Genomic DNA, 16,159 nt, shown 5'->3' on the forward strand with positions numbered 1-16,159 from the left:
ACTTGTCGCTAATGCTCGTCTGATCATAGAAAACCGTAAATCGTCTCTAGGGTTGGTAGTTTCCTGGGGCTTCATGTATCATCGTTACTATGGGCAAATTTGTGCGTACACACCCATGGGATTTGTTTAGCCCTGAAGTTTGTCTGAGAGACCAGTGTAGGACCTGGGTAACCCCTGAATTTAGACACCGACTGGCGGACACTGATGTCTTTGCAGGCCCGGGTGACTGCTCGTTGCAAGAGGTAGACATAGGAGGAGGGGATTACAAATAACCATCATGCTTTGCTGCTGAGTGTCAGACAATCTTGGGGGCTACAAAACTCCATGGGTGTGTAGTAACGACTGATACGTGACGCCCCAGATGTGTTGGATGGTCATTGTTGTCACACCAGCTTTCGTCCCTCGTCTTCATGAAGGTCCCAGTTGGGACGATGGTCTCCGTGCTGTGCTGATGGTCTTTCACGAGGATCATTTGGGTGCACATGGATCCAACCATCCGGTTTCTATCTGCAGCTCAAGTCCCAGACCTTCTCCTCCCCGTGTACTCATAGCGCCTTGTGACCTCTGTTGTAACTTGTCCTCCTCGTCGTCTTTAAAGTGCACAGTAAGCCGTCGCGGGAAAACAAAAAACACGATGTTATGGGAGGTAAGTGCAGTAGTAGAAAGGGTGAAGGAGTCTTGGACAGGCTCTGGTCTTGAACACGGCCAGAAGAGACAAGTCAGACATGACGAGGACAAACGAGGCCCGTGGCAGAAGTCACACATCATTTGACACTTCACAGCTCGTGTTGTGAAACAGAATCCCGCAAACCCTTCAGCGGGGTGGCGTGGGGGGGGTGGGGTGGGGTGGGGGGGACTCGGAGTTACAAAGAAAACCCCTCACCCTCTTCATTTTAAGCTGCGGATTTGCTGCTGACCCCGCGTGACCTCACCACCACCACCAGCCCCTCCCCGGAGTAGCGGGTGCGGGTTCACATGTAAGTAAAGGGGTTCGGTGGCGTGGCCGCGGCGAGAACGGACCTCACCTGCAGGGGGGGACACGCCGGTCGGGAGGCGCGTTCGGTTTCTGAACAGAACCAGACGCCCCGCGCTGACGTCAGGCCCACTGCTCGGCGGCCTGTGGTAAACAACTCGCCGGCCAACCGCTCCGCTTCGAACCGGACCGACCGAGATGGATGTGCGGAAAAAAACCACGAGAAGAGAGGGAATGAAAACCACACTTTGTGACACACAAGGTGCGCCGGTCTTGCTTGACTCGAACCCCGGACTTGTTTCCCCACACGAGCTGCGAGGGGTTACGGGGAAACACGCGTCTGAAACCTGGTGTTGCTGTCGAGCGAAGGCCGTCGCTCACATCTGACCAGCAGGCCCATCGTGGCTACCGTCTTTTAAAAGTCCTGCTGGACCAGAGCCCAGCCAAGGGAAATAAGTTGTGCCATGTTTTAGCGTGTATATAATGTATATATAATGCATATATAATGTATATATATATAGTGTATATATACATTCCCTGCTGCTGATCTCGCTTTTGAAGGCTTTGATCTAAAAATATTGTTTAAAAGCACGGGGGTCGGTCAGGAAGGCCTCTGTGATCTGCCATTACGCCGACTTAAATCACGCTGCACCAGGCGGTATTATAGAAAGCGTGCCATCTGGAAATGCTTCCCCCCCTCCCTCCCCCCCTCCCCCCCCCTCTTTCTTTTCTTCTCTTCTCTTTTTCCCCGCAGTGGACGTTCCTCATTTCCAACAGTTGCAATCTGAATCGAGCGCTGTGGGGAAATACCGCGAAGATTTAGTGCTCCGATGCGAGATGTCAGCCCCGTGCCCTTGGACGGTTTTGACCCACATTTCTCACATGTAAACATTCCCCAAACTAGCGGAGGGAAACTCGAGACACCGACTCGTGATGTCGTCGGGGTGGGGGGGTGGGGGTGGGGGGGGGACAGAAAGGCCGGCGCTCCGGCGCTTCCACAGCTTGAATGAGCGATGGATCCAGTTCACTCGCTGCACGATGAACCACGGTTAGCAGCGATGAAGGCCTACTGCGGAGCGTCCTCAGAGGAAATGACCTCTGGCTGACCCGGAGTCAGCCGGCCGGGCTCAAACGGGCGAAACCGTTCATCCTCACTGAAGGACAGTGTGGGCTGCCCTTCTGCTGGGAGCATTTTTGCTCAACGCCCAAAAATGCATGAATCTCCTCCAACCTCTCCCCGGTGGCTCTCCTCTCGTCCCACTATGATGAGGGTAACGTACTGCTCCGTTTGTTTGGAGGGTCGCTCCTCCACCCCCCTCTGCCGATCCGGGGAGGGCTGCAGACTACCACATGCCCCCCCCCCCGATACACGTGGAGTCGCCAGCCGCTTCTTTTCACCTGACAGTGAGGAGTTTCACCAGGGGGGCGTAGCGCGTGGGAGGATCACGCTATTCCCCCCAGTTCCCCCCACCCCTCGAACAGGTCCTCCGACCGACCAGAGGAGGCGCTAGTGCAGTGACCAGGACACATCCGGCTTCCCACCCGCAGACGCGGCTAATTGTGTATGTAGGGACGCCCCACCAAGCCGGAGGTAACACGGGGATTCGAACCGGCGATCCCCGTGTTGGTCGGCAGCGGAATAGACCGCTACGCTACCTGGACGCCCATGTAGCGCTCTTTTGATTGGCTCTCTTCCCCACTTCCCTGGATTGTCTGGTCTGCCAGTGTGTGTGTGTGTGTGTGTGTGTGTGTGTGTTTGGTTCATAGCGGAGGTGGGTGGAACAACCCCCAAGGTGGTGCACGTGACCCCCAAGGTGGTGCACGTGACACCCGCAGAGTCCTGCTGGGAGCGAGAGGGGAAGGCTGCAGATGAGCCTAAACCTCGCGGCACACACACCCTCGCGTATGGACCGGCCACACGTTCAGTAGACACGGCTGCCCGTTAGCACGGCGGGCCGCTCCACCCTCCGGGCCGCTCCGCCCTCCGGGCCGCTCCGCCCTCCGGGCAGCTCCGCCCTCCGGGCCGCTCCACCCTCCGTGCCGCTCCACCCTCCGGGACGCTCCGCCCTCCGGGCCGCTCCACCCTCCATGCCGCTCCGCCCTCCGTGCCGCTCCGCCCTCCGGGCCGCTCCACCCTCCATGCCGCTCCGCCCTCCGGGCCGCTCCGCCCTCCGTGCAGCTCCACCCTCCGGGCCGCTCCGCCCTCCGGGCCGCTCCACCCTCCGTGCAGCTCCACCCTCCGGGACGCTCCACCCTCCGGGCCGCTCCGCCCTCCGGGCCGCTCCACCCTCCGTGCCGCTCCACCCTCCGTGCCGCTCCGCCCTCCGGGCCGCTCCGCCCTCAGACATCCACTGGGATGACCTCCTCCGAGGCCTCTAACGCTAAAACTGTTTGACAATCTGGTCTCGTTACGAAGGCGCAGGGCAGACGCCCAGCCCCGTAAATGGCGTTTCTTGTTTTCTCGCGTCCACATCGAGACACAAGTCCCGCGAGTGTGAGATGGGAGCTAGCAGCAAGTACACATCACCACGCTCACTGCGGCCGGCCAGCTTATTCTGCAGTGTGCCGCTAAATTAGATGTTCCCCGAATACGTCCAAGACAACGCTGGTTCGATTACGGCGACGGCACCGTGCGGAGTCCGCCCTCCGACCGAAACACCGCCTCGCGCTGCCAGGCCTGACGCACGGCCTCTCGGGTGACACGTGGGAGTTTACACAAAGCCCGGAGACACGGGTTTGTTCCGAACTCGCTGCCCCGGGTTCCAGGGCCGCCATTACAGCCGACGTAGTAAACAACGAGTGACAAACTCGCTCAGCGTCAAGGCGGAGTAACAGGGCGGTGTAAGGGCTTGGCTTCCCTCGCTGGGTAGAGTCGCGCGTGGTAGGTATCCTGTCACAGAGGAGAAATCCTAAATAACACGGAAACACATGGTGAAGTACAACACAACCAGGAACTCGTAACGCTTAGAAGGCGGGACACTCTTCTCTCTGAAAGGTGGTGTAAACCTAGTTTGCCTCCGCACTTAAGAAGCGTGATGGGACATTTTAAGTGGTCGCTTTAGCAGGGGTAAAAGTCTGTGTAATAACCCCATTACCTCTCAGAGCCTACACTGACCAGGCGTCCGGGTGCAGTAGCGGTCCCTTCCGTTGCCTCCTAACACGGGACGAGGGGTTCGAACCCCCGTGTGGCCTCCGGCTCGGTCGGGCGTCCCTACTGACACAACTGGCCGTGCTTGCGGGATTTGGGTATGTGTCCTGGTCACTGCACTAGCGCCTCCTCTGGTCGGTCAGGGCGCCTGTCCAGGGGGGAATAGCGTGATCTTCCCACGTGCTACATCCCCCCTGGTGAAACTCCTCACTGTCAGGTGAAAAGAAGCGGCTGGCGACTCCACGTGTACCAGAGGAGGCATGTGGTAGTCTGCAGCCCTCCCCAAATCGGCAGAGAGGGTGGAGCAGCGACCGGGACGGCTCGGAAGAGTGGGGTAATTTTTTTGGGGGGTGGGGGGGGGTGGTTCTCCCCAGTTGTACTTGGCCAATCACCCCACTCTCTGCTCCACCCCCTCTGCCCACCCGGGGAGGGCTGCAGACTACCACATGCCTCCTCCCATACACGTGGAGTCGCCAGCCGCTTCTTTTCACCTGACAGTGAGGAGTTTCACCAGGGGGGATGTAGCACGTGGGAAGATCATGCTATTCCCCCCCCCCCCAAAGAGGCGCCTCGACCGACCAGAGGAGGCGCTAGTGCAGCGACCAATTGTGTCCGTAGGGACGCCCGACCGAGCCGGAGGCCACACGGGGATTCGAACCGGCGAGCTCCGTGTTGGTAGGCAACGGAACAGACCGCCACGCTACGCTACCCGCACCCCCAAGAGTGGGGTAATTGGCTAAGTATAACTGGGGAGAAAAAAGGGGGGAAAAATCCCCCTCCCCTCCCTAAAAAAAAAGCGTACTCTGACATTTCTCAAGCGAACGTACCGAAGGCGTCTCCCCTGCAGAATTTGACGGCGCCCCCGGCGACACGAGCAGGGGGATACGCCACGTTTGCATCGCGCGTCTGCGCCATACTGCATCCAGAGCCTGCAGATACCCCCGCACAGTAAAGGGGGTAAAATGAGCTCCACATGGAGCACATAGTCCTAAGAGGCCACTCGTCTGGGCCTGGGAACCCCCCCCCCCCACACACACACACACACAATCTCTACACCCCACATCTGGATTTATGGCCCTAATTGTTTAATACTTCTCTCCTTCCAACCTCCCAGTGCAGGCCAGGCACTAATAGGCCCGTCCCAGACTGCCGGGGCCTCCGATTCGTGTTACCGCGGGTTCACCGACGGGAGATTTCATTGGTCAGTAGACAAACGCTAGACCGCCGGCCACCTCGGTTTTGCCCCGCTCGTCGGTGTTGTGGTTACACCGTGTGCGTGTGTGTGTCTGTTTATCTCCCAAGTGTCTCCGTGGTGAGGGGAGGGCAGCGGTTTGGGAAAACCTCGGGCCGGGGCTGTGTGGACCGTGGAAGACGAGCGAAATAAGCGCACAAAAAAATCTTGGCATGCGCGTCCCGTGTTTATGGTCTTGGGGGGTTTTTGTAAAACCCGGTGGAATGCGTGTCGGCGATCCGTTGTGTTTGGTTAAAAAAATAATAACAACAACCGCGCAGCGCGCACAACATCGGCCGCCTGTCGCTGACTATTTACAAGCAAGTTGCCCGAGCGAAAGGGAAGGCAGACGTGTAAATGTGGCAGCGCTTGGACAGATTTACCGCTCGTCTCCTGCTGCCGGTCATGTTAAAGGTTTGCCTTTGTCCAGTGCGGACGCAGAGGGGTCAAAGACAGCGAGGGAGAGGGGTTGGAAAACCTCCACCCTAAAAGCTGTTTGATCCCCCTCACCCTTCAGTAATGAATGGCCTCTTTTTTTTAGGACCGGGGGGGGGGAGGGGGGGAGGGGCTGTCATTGTCACCTTGTCTATGTCACGTCACCGGCAGCCATTTGAACCTGAGGTTTGGGGGGGGGGGGGGGGCGTAAATCGCCAACCCAGGGCCGACCTTGACATTCTGTTCCCAGATGGTGCCTCCCCTGCTGCGTAATCTGCCCCATGGGGGCCCAGAATCTCAGCCAGACCCATCCATCACGGGAGAACCAGGCCCCTTGCAGTGAAAGTGGATGCCCAGGAGGGAGCACCTGCCCTGGTGATCTCATCTAGTGGCGACCCCCACACCTCGCTCCACACCCCCCCCCCCCACACCCAGGTTGTCAGAAGGGTTAGAGGTCGTTTCGGGGTGGCCGGCAACTCTGCGTGACGAGAATCAGATTTTAAACTGACAAGTCCGTGGTTAATCCATTAGGCTTCGTGTTACATCCAGAGGCCAAAGGTCGGGATATTATTCATGTTTACTCGAGGCCACACATGCTGCCGGCAGACGTTTGGCTCGAGAGCACGGGTGCATATGGCGTAGTCATGATTACAACGATACTCAAAAGTGATTATACGATAAAAGCAACGATATTAGAGCGACACATTGGCACTTTGGCTCGCGAGAACTTCACAACTGAGTTGAATGACGACTGCCTGCAAACATCTCGCACTGTGAATGGACAAAAACAATCCGAGAAGAACGGGGCAGCGGCGTAGCGAGATCATTCGCTCCAGCAGAAAAAAAAGGACAGCGCTTCGTCTGCTATCCCTCCCAACGCTCTTTCTATACCAAAGAATTGTATCCCTCCAATTGTTGGTCCATCTGTTTTTTATATTGTGGCTAAAAAAACATCGCTGGGCTGATTGGACCCAAATGTGATGCTCGAGGCTCCTTCGTACATCCAAAAGCCCTGATTTGACCTTTTTTTCTCCTGCCCCTAATCGAGAAGGCTGTTTCCCCTTTTCTCCAGCGGTGCTGGGGAAGGGTTCGCAAGACAAACGATGTCTGCGAGTCGGGCTCGAGACTCTGCCGGCTACGCCGTAACGCGGAGGCTGGCCTCGGAGGCATCAGCGGGCCCCGGGTATGAATTGGTCAGACAAAAATCTGGGATCTGGATCTTCCCCTTGCTGGGAAAAAGTAACGGGCCTCGCTCCAAAACGAACACTTTTTGGAGAGACACCTACTCCTACACGATGATTGATAGCTTAGAAAGCGTGCTACGTTTGGAAGGTAGGTCAGTAGCTGGTCTGTGTTTGCTTCAAAGACATTGAATAATGAATGGCAGGTTAGGGTTTCTTTCATTCGAATTTGATGTACTGCATAATTTCTGTATATCACGTACTGTGAAGTCAAGTCAACATATCTTGGTGCATGCTCAATAATCCAGGTAAGGAAAGCCCAGAAAGTTGAATCCGTACATCTGGACACAACATTTGTGTCCAGATGTACGGATTCAACTTTCTTGGAAGTGAAGTCAACTTTAATGTATATCCCCCAATCACAGTTACCGTCTCAGAGGGCTTCACATTCACACGTTGAAGAACAGGAGACAGAAAATGACAATGAACAGCACCCTCCATGACTACACTTAGCAATAATGAAACAATGCAGAGAAGAAAAGTGCTTGTTACTGTCCTCAGAAGGATGTTAAGTTTCCTCCTCAGAGTTTAGTGCCTACTAGAAGGATTACCTTGACCTGGCGCCGAGACCGACCCATTTCAAGCAAAGAGTTAAGACTAATTAATATTAAATCTTTATAACTTAGCTGCTCCTCTGAGTTAGTCTTTTTAGTTTTGGTTAGTCTTTGTTGATGCTTAACCTCAAGATAACTGCTGGGCAAACGACAATGAGAAAAGGTGGTGGGGGTTGTTTAAATATAAAGTAAACTACAGAAACCACATTTGGATGTCAGGGGAGATCTGCTAGATATGAAGGAGCAAGCTCTATGTAGCATATTAAATATCAGCAGTGTCGCTTTTATGGATAAGGAGCCTGTGAAGAAAGGCTAGAATATGTGTAATACAGTCAAGCAGCAGTTTTCTTCAAGATTCTGTAGCGACACCGTGGAACATCTGGATGTTCTTGATGCTAGCCCAGAACAGAATGAAAAAAAGGCTATTAAATGAATATAGACTAGATAATACAAATGCTTAGATAAGGGTCTTAGCATCAGCATCAGGCATGAGGATAGATTGGATTTTATCCTCGTGTTTTGAAGGGTGAAAAAGCAGTCCTGATAATTTCTGCAGTGTATAACTCTGTTGCACCTGATGAAGGTTTTGTTACTTATACGTTACTTCTTCGGTAAAGAGGGGTTTTTTTTGCAGCCAACAGCAGTATAGATCGTGTACAGAAATTTAAATTTATATTATTGCAGTGTGTAACCCAATAGAAAGAGTGAGAACACCCAGACTTTTAACTGAGGAACTCTGGGGAATAGTACAATTATCAAAGTTGAGCGTCACTTTCTCAAACTGAGCCCCCTCTCTTGCTGCGCCAATGACCAGAATCTTTGTTTTGGTTTAGTTAAGAAAGAAAAGAAGACATTCAGGTTTTAACTGTAGATAAGCATTCCTCGAATTTTCTAAATGTGCACATTGGACTCTACATAAAACTAACTGTCAGTCATCTGCGTTTCAGTGAAAATTATTCCATAACTGTGAGTGATTTTGCCAAAATGTAGCATATATAAAGAAAATCACAAAGGGCCAAGAACTGAACCCTGGGGGACACCAAAGTTCACCGCAGACTATTTGCATTGACCCATTTTCTTCTCTCAGTCTTAGCCAGGATTTTAACAAAGAAAGAGCCACATTGAGAAAAGAGAAAAATCAGAGCATATGTAAAGGGTCAGAAATAATAAAATAAACATTCAACCAATTTCTAAATCCTACGTGTAACCATCACCGCTTCAAGACCCTGTTCCTAGCAGAACTATGGACTCTATTCAGCAGTCTCACATCATGTCTATATTAATTTCCATCAGGAACAGTCACTGCTGCACAGTCTGGCATATATCATCTCACACACTTGTCAAACATCTGAAAAGCACAGAGATGAGGTTCCACATTGGTTTGATAGGACCAAGGCAGACTCTGGCCACCGTGTACAGCTTACTCATTCACATTCTGATTATGTAATGAATAAGCACTATAAATTGCAGTGCAGTTTACTGGTACAAATAAACACAGCTCGGGGACAAATGTGTAACTGTTTATAATGTGACACGATTCTACTGTAAACGAAAGCTTAACTTTCATCCATTATCGGTCCAACAAGATAAGGCTAGATCCGACTACATAAATTGCATGTTCCAACTATATTCATAATTGCTGAGATTTTCTTCTTTAGCTGGTCATCAACAACACCGCTTTGTTTAAAAGAAAAAAAAATAGAAATGGAAAATAAAAAGCGGGGGAAAAGGAAAGCTTTTAGCTGCATTGTTCCCTGCTTGCAAATGAAGTAAAGATCATACAGCCAGTGTGTTAATATTTATATAACATTTTAGCAACACAGCTTCATTTACAAATCACAGGAAAAGGTATTGAGACCCCGCACATATGTTCAATGTCTGGAGTCAAAGGCCCTGATGATGATTTATGATGGAACATATTTTCTCCACTACATGGTGGTGATAGAAATTAAACAGATTGTTTGGCCTTCGGTGACTTCATATGGTATAGTATGGCCAGTGCAAATCTGTGTCTTGCAGCAATGCACACTTAGTTTAGAACCTAAACTAAGAAATGATGCAGCTCATCAGATGGCTGAGATCATGATCACTTTTTTTGAAGTAAAATATCATTTTCCCCAAAGCTATAGATTGTACAAGAAATTGAAAGAATTGAATTATCCATTTAGTATCCATCCATCCATCCATTATCCGAACCGCTTATCCTGCTCTCAGGGATGCTGGAGCCTATCCCAGCAGTCATTGGGCGGCAGGCGGGGAGACACCCTGGACAGGCCACCAGGCCATCACAAAGGGCCGACACACACACACACACACACACACACACACACACACACACACACACACACACACACACACACACACACACACACACACACACACACACACATTCTTACCTAGGGGCAATTTAGTACGGCCGATTCACCTGACCTACATGTCTTTGTGAGGAAACCGGAGCCCCGGAGGAAACCCACAAAGACATGGGGAGAACATGCAAACTCCACACAGAGGACGACCTGGGACAAATCCCCAAAGGCTGGACTACCCCGGGGCTCGAACCCAGGACCTTCTTACTGTGAGGCGACCACGCTAACCATTGCGCCACCGTGCCACCTCCATTTGGTATATTATATCCTAATTAGTTCTTAAAAATCCTGAAATCCCACATATTGAGATTAAATATGAATGTGTTCCTGTCTAACAAGTCTTTGCCGTTTTGTGCTGAAGGACGAAACACACACACACACACACACACACACACACACACACACACACACACACACACACACACACACACACACACACACACACACAGAGGGTATTATTTTTCAGTACAGCACCAGAGATGTACACAATTCTCTGATGATATCCGCTTGAAGACCAGTCGCTGTGTAGTTGCTGACAAAGTTGTGAGTTTAACGATACAAAGGGGGGGATTAGTATGAAGAAGAAAAAAAAGGTCGAGGTTTTGTTGGCAGGCGATCAGTTGTTTTCTCCACTTGATGTTCGGTATATAAAATGTATGGGATAGATGGCAGGGAGGCACAATTCAAACAAAGTGTGGTTTGTGCGGGGAAAGAGAACCACCATTTCTGGTTTCTGATCAAACTCGAGGAGAACTCACGAGCCCGAATAGGAGGAATTCTTTGGGAGAACAAAAAGGTGGAGGGCCAGCGCTTGTGGTTTTCATTGTCGATCCAGTCTCATCCCAAAAGCAAGCCCGTGTTTCTGTTTAGCACGTAGACTCTCTTAGACCCTGTTTGCACTTGGTTTTAAAATGCGTTTTGGGCGATCGGATCACAAGTGGACGGCGACACGCGTCGCCGTTTACGCCTGCGGTCGCCGCGCATATCCAAATGCGCCCTGCTGACCGCTTGTCATCAGATATCGTTACTCCGAAGAAGACGAAGAAGAAAAGAAAAAGAAGAAGAAAAAGCTGAAAAGCAAAAGAAGACGAAGAAAAGAAAAAGAAGACGAAGAAGAAGACGAAGAGGAAAAAGAAGATGAAAAGCAAAAGAAGATGAAGAAAAAAAAGACGAAGAAGAGAAGAAAAAGAAGAAAAGACGAAAAGCAAAAGAAGACGAAGAAGAAAAAGAAGACAAAAAGCAAAAGACGAAGAAAAGCAAAAGAAGACGAAGAAGAAAAAGACGAAGAAAAGCAAACGAAGACGAAGAAGAAGAAAAAGAAGACGAAAAGAAAACGAAGAAGAAAAAGAAGCGGAGGAAGAAGTAGTAGTAGAAGAAGAAGAAGAAGAAGAATATTTTCTGTTATGTCCTTGTCGGGGTCCCAGACCACCTCGGCAAGTGGTTTGAGTAACCGGTTCACGAAACGTTTCGGTGGTGGTCTACACTCGTATTTAGCGCCGTCCACTTGTGATCCGATCGCAGCCCCCCCCCGCATGTCCCCCCCCCGCATGTTATAACCAAGTGTAAGCGGGGCGTTTCCCTATCGGGTGGAAAGCTGCTGTCGTGTCAGAGGACGGCGTTTCTGAGCGGGGTCCAACGCGCGGCCCGTCCAGGCCTGTAACCCATATGCAAAGGTAAACGTTTTACTGCTGGCATCTCGGTACCGGTCTAACGAGCCACTGTTCTCCCGACACCGAGCCATAACAAACCGGGGCAAGGCTGATGCAATTACGCTTAATCCGATTAACATTCCTCCGCGTGCAAACGGCCGTTTCAGCTCAACACGAGCGCGGACCGAGAGACGTATGAGGTAACAGACACGTAGACGCAACAAACGCGCCTGCACGCGTCCCCAGTATTTACTTGGAAGCGCGCAGCGCAGCGCAGCGTTTCACCCCTGGGATTTGGCCCAACTGTTGAACGGGTTTCCTACCATTTAGGGCAGTGTTTCTCAACCGGGGGTCCGCGGACCCCTAGTGGTCCGTGGTGTAACTGCAAGGGGTCCGTGAAAATAAAATATCTTAAAAAAAAGATCCTTTGACATTTATAGAAATGGGATTATTTTACTCAAATGTGACTGAGACCTTTATCTACCTAAACTATAAAGGGTAACAGGACTTTTTTCTCTAATTACATCTGTTTCACAAGTGTCATTTATTGTATTTTAATAAGACATCTCGCTCCCGTTTGCATTGTTAAAAGTTACTGCATAAAAATTCCGTTGTTACATATATCTGAAAGTTACTGCATAAGAATTCTGTTTTGTTACGTATATCTGAAAGTTACTGAATACATATTCTGTTTTGTTACATATATCTGAAAGTTACTGAATACATATTCTGTTTTGTTACATATATCTGAAAGTTACTGCATAAGAATTCTGTTTTGTTAACTATATCTAAGTTACAACTGAAAGCTCTTATTTTTGCCCCAAAGAGTGAATAAATGCTCTAATGCAATTTAAAATGCAGTTTCTACTGTTTCTATCAAATTGCAACCCCCCTCCCCCAAGATCAGGTGGAGGGGGTCCTCAGGGTAGATCAAAAATACGCAGGGGGTCCAGGAACCCAAAAAGGTTGAGAACCACTGATTTAGGGCACCGGATGGTTTCGGCCTCCCTGTTTAGCACGCGCGTGAGTCACGTTGTAACTGTCGGCTCCACAAAGCGAGAGAATACTTGTTGGTTTTGCGTTGCCGTTAAATTTAGCGTCCACCCAAACTCTTACGACAGCAATTTAGAACCACATGAAATTTGAAAATAAATCGTCACCCAGACGAGGCACCCCCCCCCTCCACCTCCCTCCACGTGTGTGTCTGCGCTGCCCCGCCAAGCGGATGCAGACTCGACTCGTACAGCGCGCGACTCGGCCGCGGGTCTGCCGAGATACAGGCCAGCGACCACAAGGCGGAACTTGTATGACAAGCCAGTGCATAACTCAGAAGGAAAGCGGAGAGACAGAGACCAGTACGAAATCCAAGCCGGGATGAGAACGCAGCTGTGTTGGATTTGTCACGACGCATCCTCATCCAAGCGAGTATCTGACTCGCATCAGTATGAGCGCGGGTCCAGATGCAAGACGTCCATCTGTCCTTCTCGCGCCTGAAGAGCAGTGCCTCTGGAGGCGCTTCCGGTCTTTTTTCTTAATGACTGTTCAGCCATATCAGTCACTTAACCACGCGACATTACTAATTAGCCGCCGTGTGAAACCCCGGGAGCGACTCCGGCCACACGGTGGCGTGCTGGGGGAGAGTCGGAGCGGCTCACACAGGAGCTTTGTGACGCTCGCCGGGCCGCGGCGCTTGACCCGCAGAAAGAAGGCGGCGGTCTCTGACCCTCGATACGCGTCCAAGCCCAGCAGCCCGCTGGGATCCCAAACGCAAGACCCGCTGATGAGGCGCGGAGGCAATTCTGAACCGAGTCGATGACTAGCGCGCCCACCGGCGACGACAGGCAAGCGTCGCCCGGCTGGCACGGCTAGGCTGGCCCGGGACCGGGTGTTGGTGTTTTTATAAAACCATCTGATAAAGGAATGGGACGTCCCAGCCCCCGCCTGCCCGGGACGTTCCCTAGAGGAGGGTTTCTCAACCCAGTCCTCAAGGGACCCCCTATCCTGCAGATTTTCATTGTAACCCTGCATAGGTGGCCCTGCTTGTACTTACTCGACCAATCATCTCATAGCACTTAATTATGCAAGGTGTGCAAAATCTGACATTCATTGCTGATTGGTTGAATAACTACAAACAGGTACCTATTCAGGGTTGCAAAGAAAACCTGCAGGATAGGGGGTCCTCGAGGACTGGGTTGAGAAACGCTGCCCTAGAGACGCGGTTTTATGGTTCCGCAGCAGACCAAGCGGAGACCTAGAGTGAAACGCTCTTGTGTTTCTTTGCTGCTCTCGGCTCGGCTCGGCTCGGCTCGGCTCGGCCAGACGTTCGGAGGTTCAGATCGTTGCCGTGGGCAATAAAGGGAAAGGGGTTTAAGGTGTTACGTAAAGGATTATGAAGGGTAAATGCGTCGTGCGTGAGTTTAGGGCATGCTAAAGTTTGAAAACAGCTACAACGAGGAGCACCCCTTTGAAAGAGGTAATTGAGAGACCCCCCCCCCACACTGTGGAGCTGGAGGGCCGGGGAAGTTCAGCGTCAACGTTCTCCCCAACATTTTACCTTTCTAGAGAAGATAGAAGGCAGCGACATCTTTCAAATACTAACATGTAAGTCAGAGTGCAGGTTACGCTCAAGAAACCCGTCTTTGAGGCTAGAACAGATCCACCATCTTGGGTATGGACAGGTGTTTGCAAAAACCGTGGCTCAAGGCATCCGGGTGTCCTGGTCACTGCACTAGCGCCTCCTCTGGTCGGTCGGGGGGAATAGCGTGAGCCTCCCACGCGCTACGTCCCCCTGGTGAAACTCCTCACTGTCAGGTGAAAAGAAGTGGCTGGCGACTCCACATGTATGGGAGGAGGCATGTGGTAGTCTGCAGCCCTCCCCGGATCAGCAGAGAGGGTGGAGTAGCGACCGGGACGGCTCGGAAGAGTGGGGTAATTGGTTGGATACAATTGGGAAGAAAAAGTGTGTGTGTGGGGGGGACCTGTGGCTCGAGCTCAGGCTCTCTGGTTGATGCTGTGACTGTGCTAATCTGTTACCCCTAATAATTTATCACCGAGGGTCAAAACCTGACCATGTTGGGAGATTAGCTGGATTTCTAGGTGACCAGTAGGTCCATTAAAGAGCTCTGAGATCCCCGGTGCTGATAACAGCAGAGAGAGCCAAGACTTTTGGATTTGCCGTTTCTTTCCAACATATTACAACTGATGCATTATCTCCATTACCAGGCCCAAATGTGAGGGAACCACACATCCGTGCTGGGACTGTTCTCAGGCCAAGCTAAGCAATGTAAATTTGAAGAAGAGAGTTTGGCCGTTCAAGCCAATATAGTTCAAGCACCACTGCCGTTAAAACCTCTGAAGAGCAGAGCACACACGGCGTAGTCCTCTGACAGGTTTATGTTCAAAGGCTCTCAGACAATATGTGGATAGTGTACGATCCAAACCAGTTTTAAGAACAGACACTGGCTATTGTACTCTACGGTTAGTAAAACGACTTAGGGCTGCCACAAGCATTTTAACATTAAGCCTTTTAAAACCGCAACCTTTTATTTTTTAGTTTCCATTTTATGGCAGCGCTATTACCCAGAGGATAATTGAATCCCTCAACTAATTCAAAATGTGAAAGTGATGGATTCAAGACAGCGTCTCACATCAAGTTCTCTTGAATACCCCGTCAAAGGAAACACTCAGGGTTGCCATGTGGCAGGATTACCTGACCAAACCCAACTCAGTGCTGTCATGACATTTTAAAGCGTGGGACCTCCAGGTTCTGGAAGGTGGAGCAGACCTTTAGAGGGCTCTTCCCTGTTTTGCAGAAAATCAGTTGCAAAATGCTACATGCCCATCTCCCGTATGCATTTTACGGTCCTCTGATCACAAGATTGTAAAATTTCAGTTCATCCCCCAGATGGCATCCGGGTGTGGGCCAGTTCAGGCAATGATGCGGCACTGATGGCCCTGACAAAATGGATGTGAGAGCCTGAAGTGGCCCACATGTATAACAGCAAATATGGCCCAAATATACCAAAGCAAATGTGGGCCTTTTTTGGCAAAGATGCAGTGCTCTCATCAACATGTGACCCTGAAGTGGCCCGTGTGGTAAATGGTGAATATGGGCCACCTTTGGCAAATATGTGGCACATGCGGCATTGCTATGGCTTGGTTCTGGCCCAGATCTGGCAAACAGGAGCGGACCGCCCAAGTGCCGCCATTCCACACGGTATGCGGGCCGGATGAAAGTGTTGGTGCGGGGCGGGTCTGAGCCACGGCAATTTTGCTATCTGGGCCCCCAGCTCCCCCTCAAAACATAATTCAGTTTTGTTTATATCGAGAAAAGAACAACATATTAACAGTACACACATCAGTGAATCAGCCTGAGGTAAATCCCGCGGTACTTCACTACACCTTGTGCAAAGTTCAGACTGGGTACAGCACAAACCTTCTTCATTGCAGCTTCAATTAAATTAGTTTATTGATATTAAACTCACAATTCAGTGCCTTTGTAACTGCGTATACTATACAGTAAAGTGCTGTTTAATAACAAGTTGTACATAGCCACAATCAGC

This window comes from Lampris incognitus, chromosome 5, assembly GCF_029633865.1.
Source record: "Lampris incognitus isolate fLamInc1 chromosome 5, fLamInc1.hap2, whole genome shotgun sequence".
Lineage (NCBI taxonomy): Eukaryota > Metazoa > Chordata > Actinopteri > Lampriformes > Lampridae > Lampris > Lampris incognitus.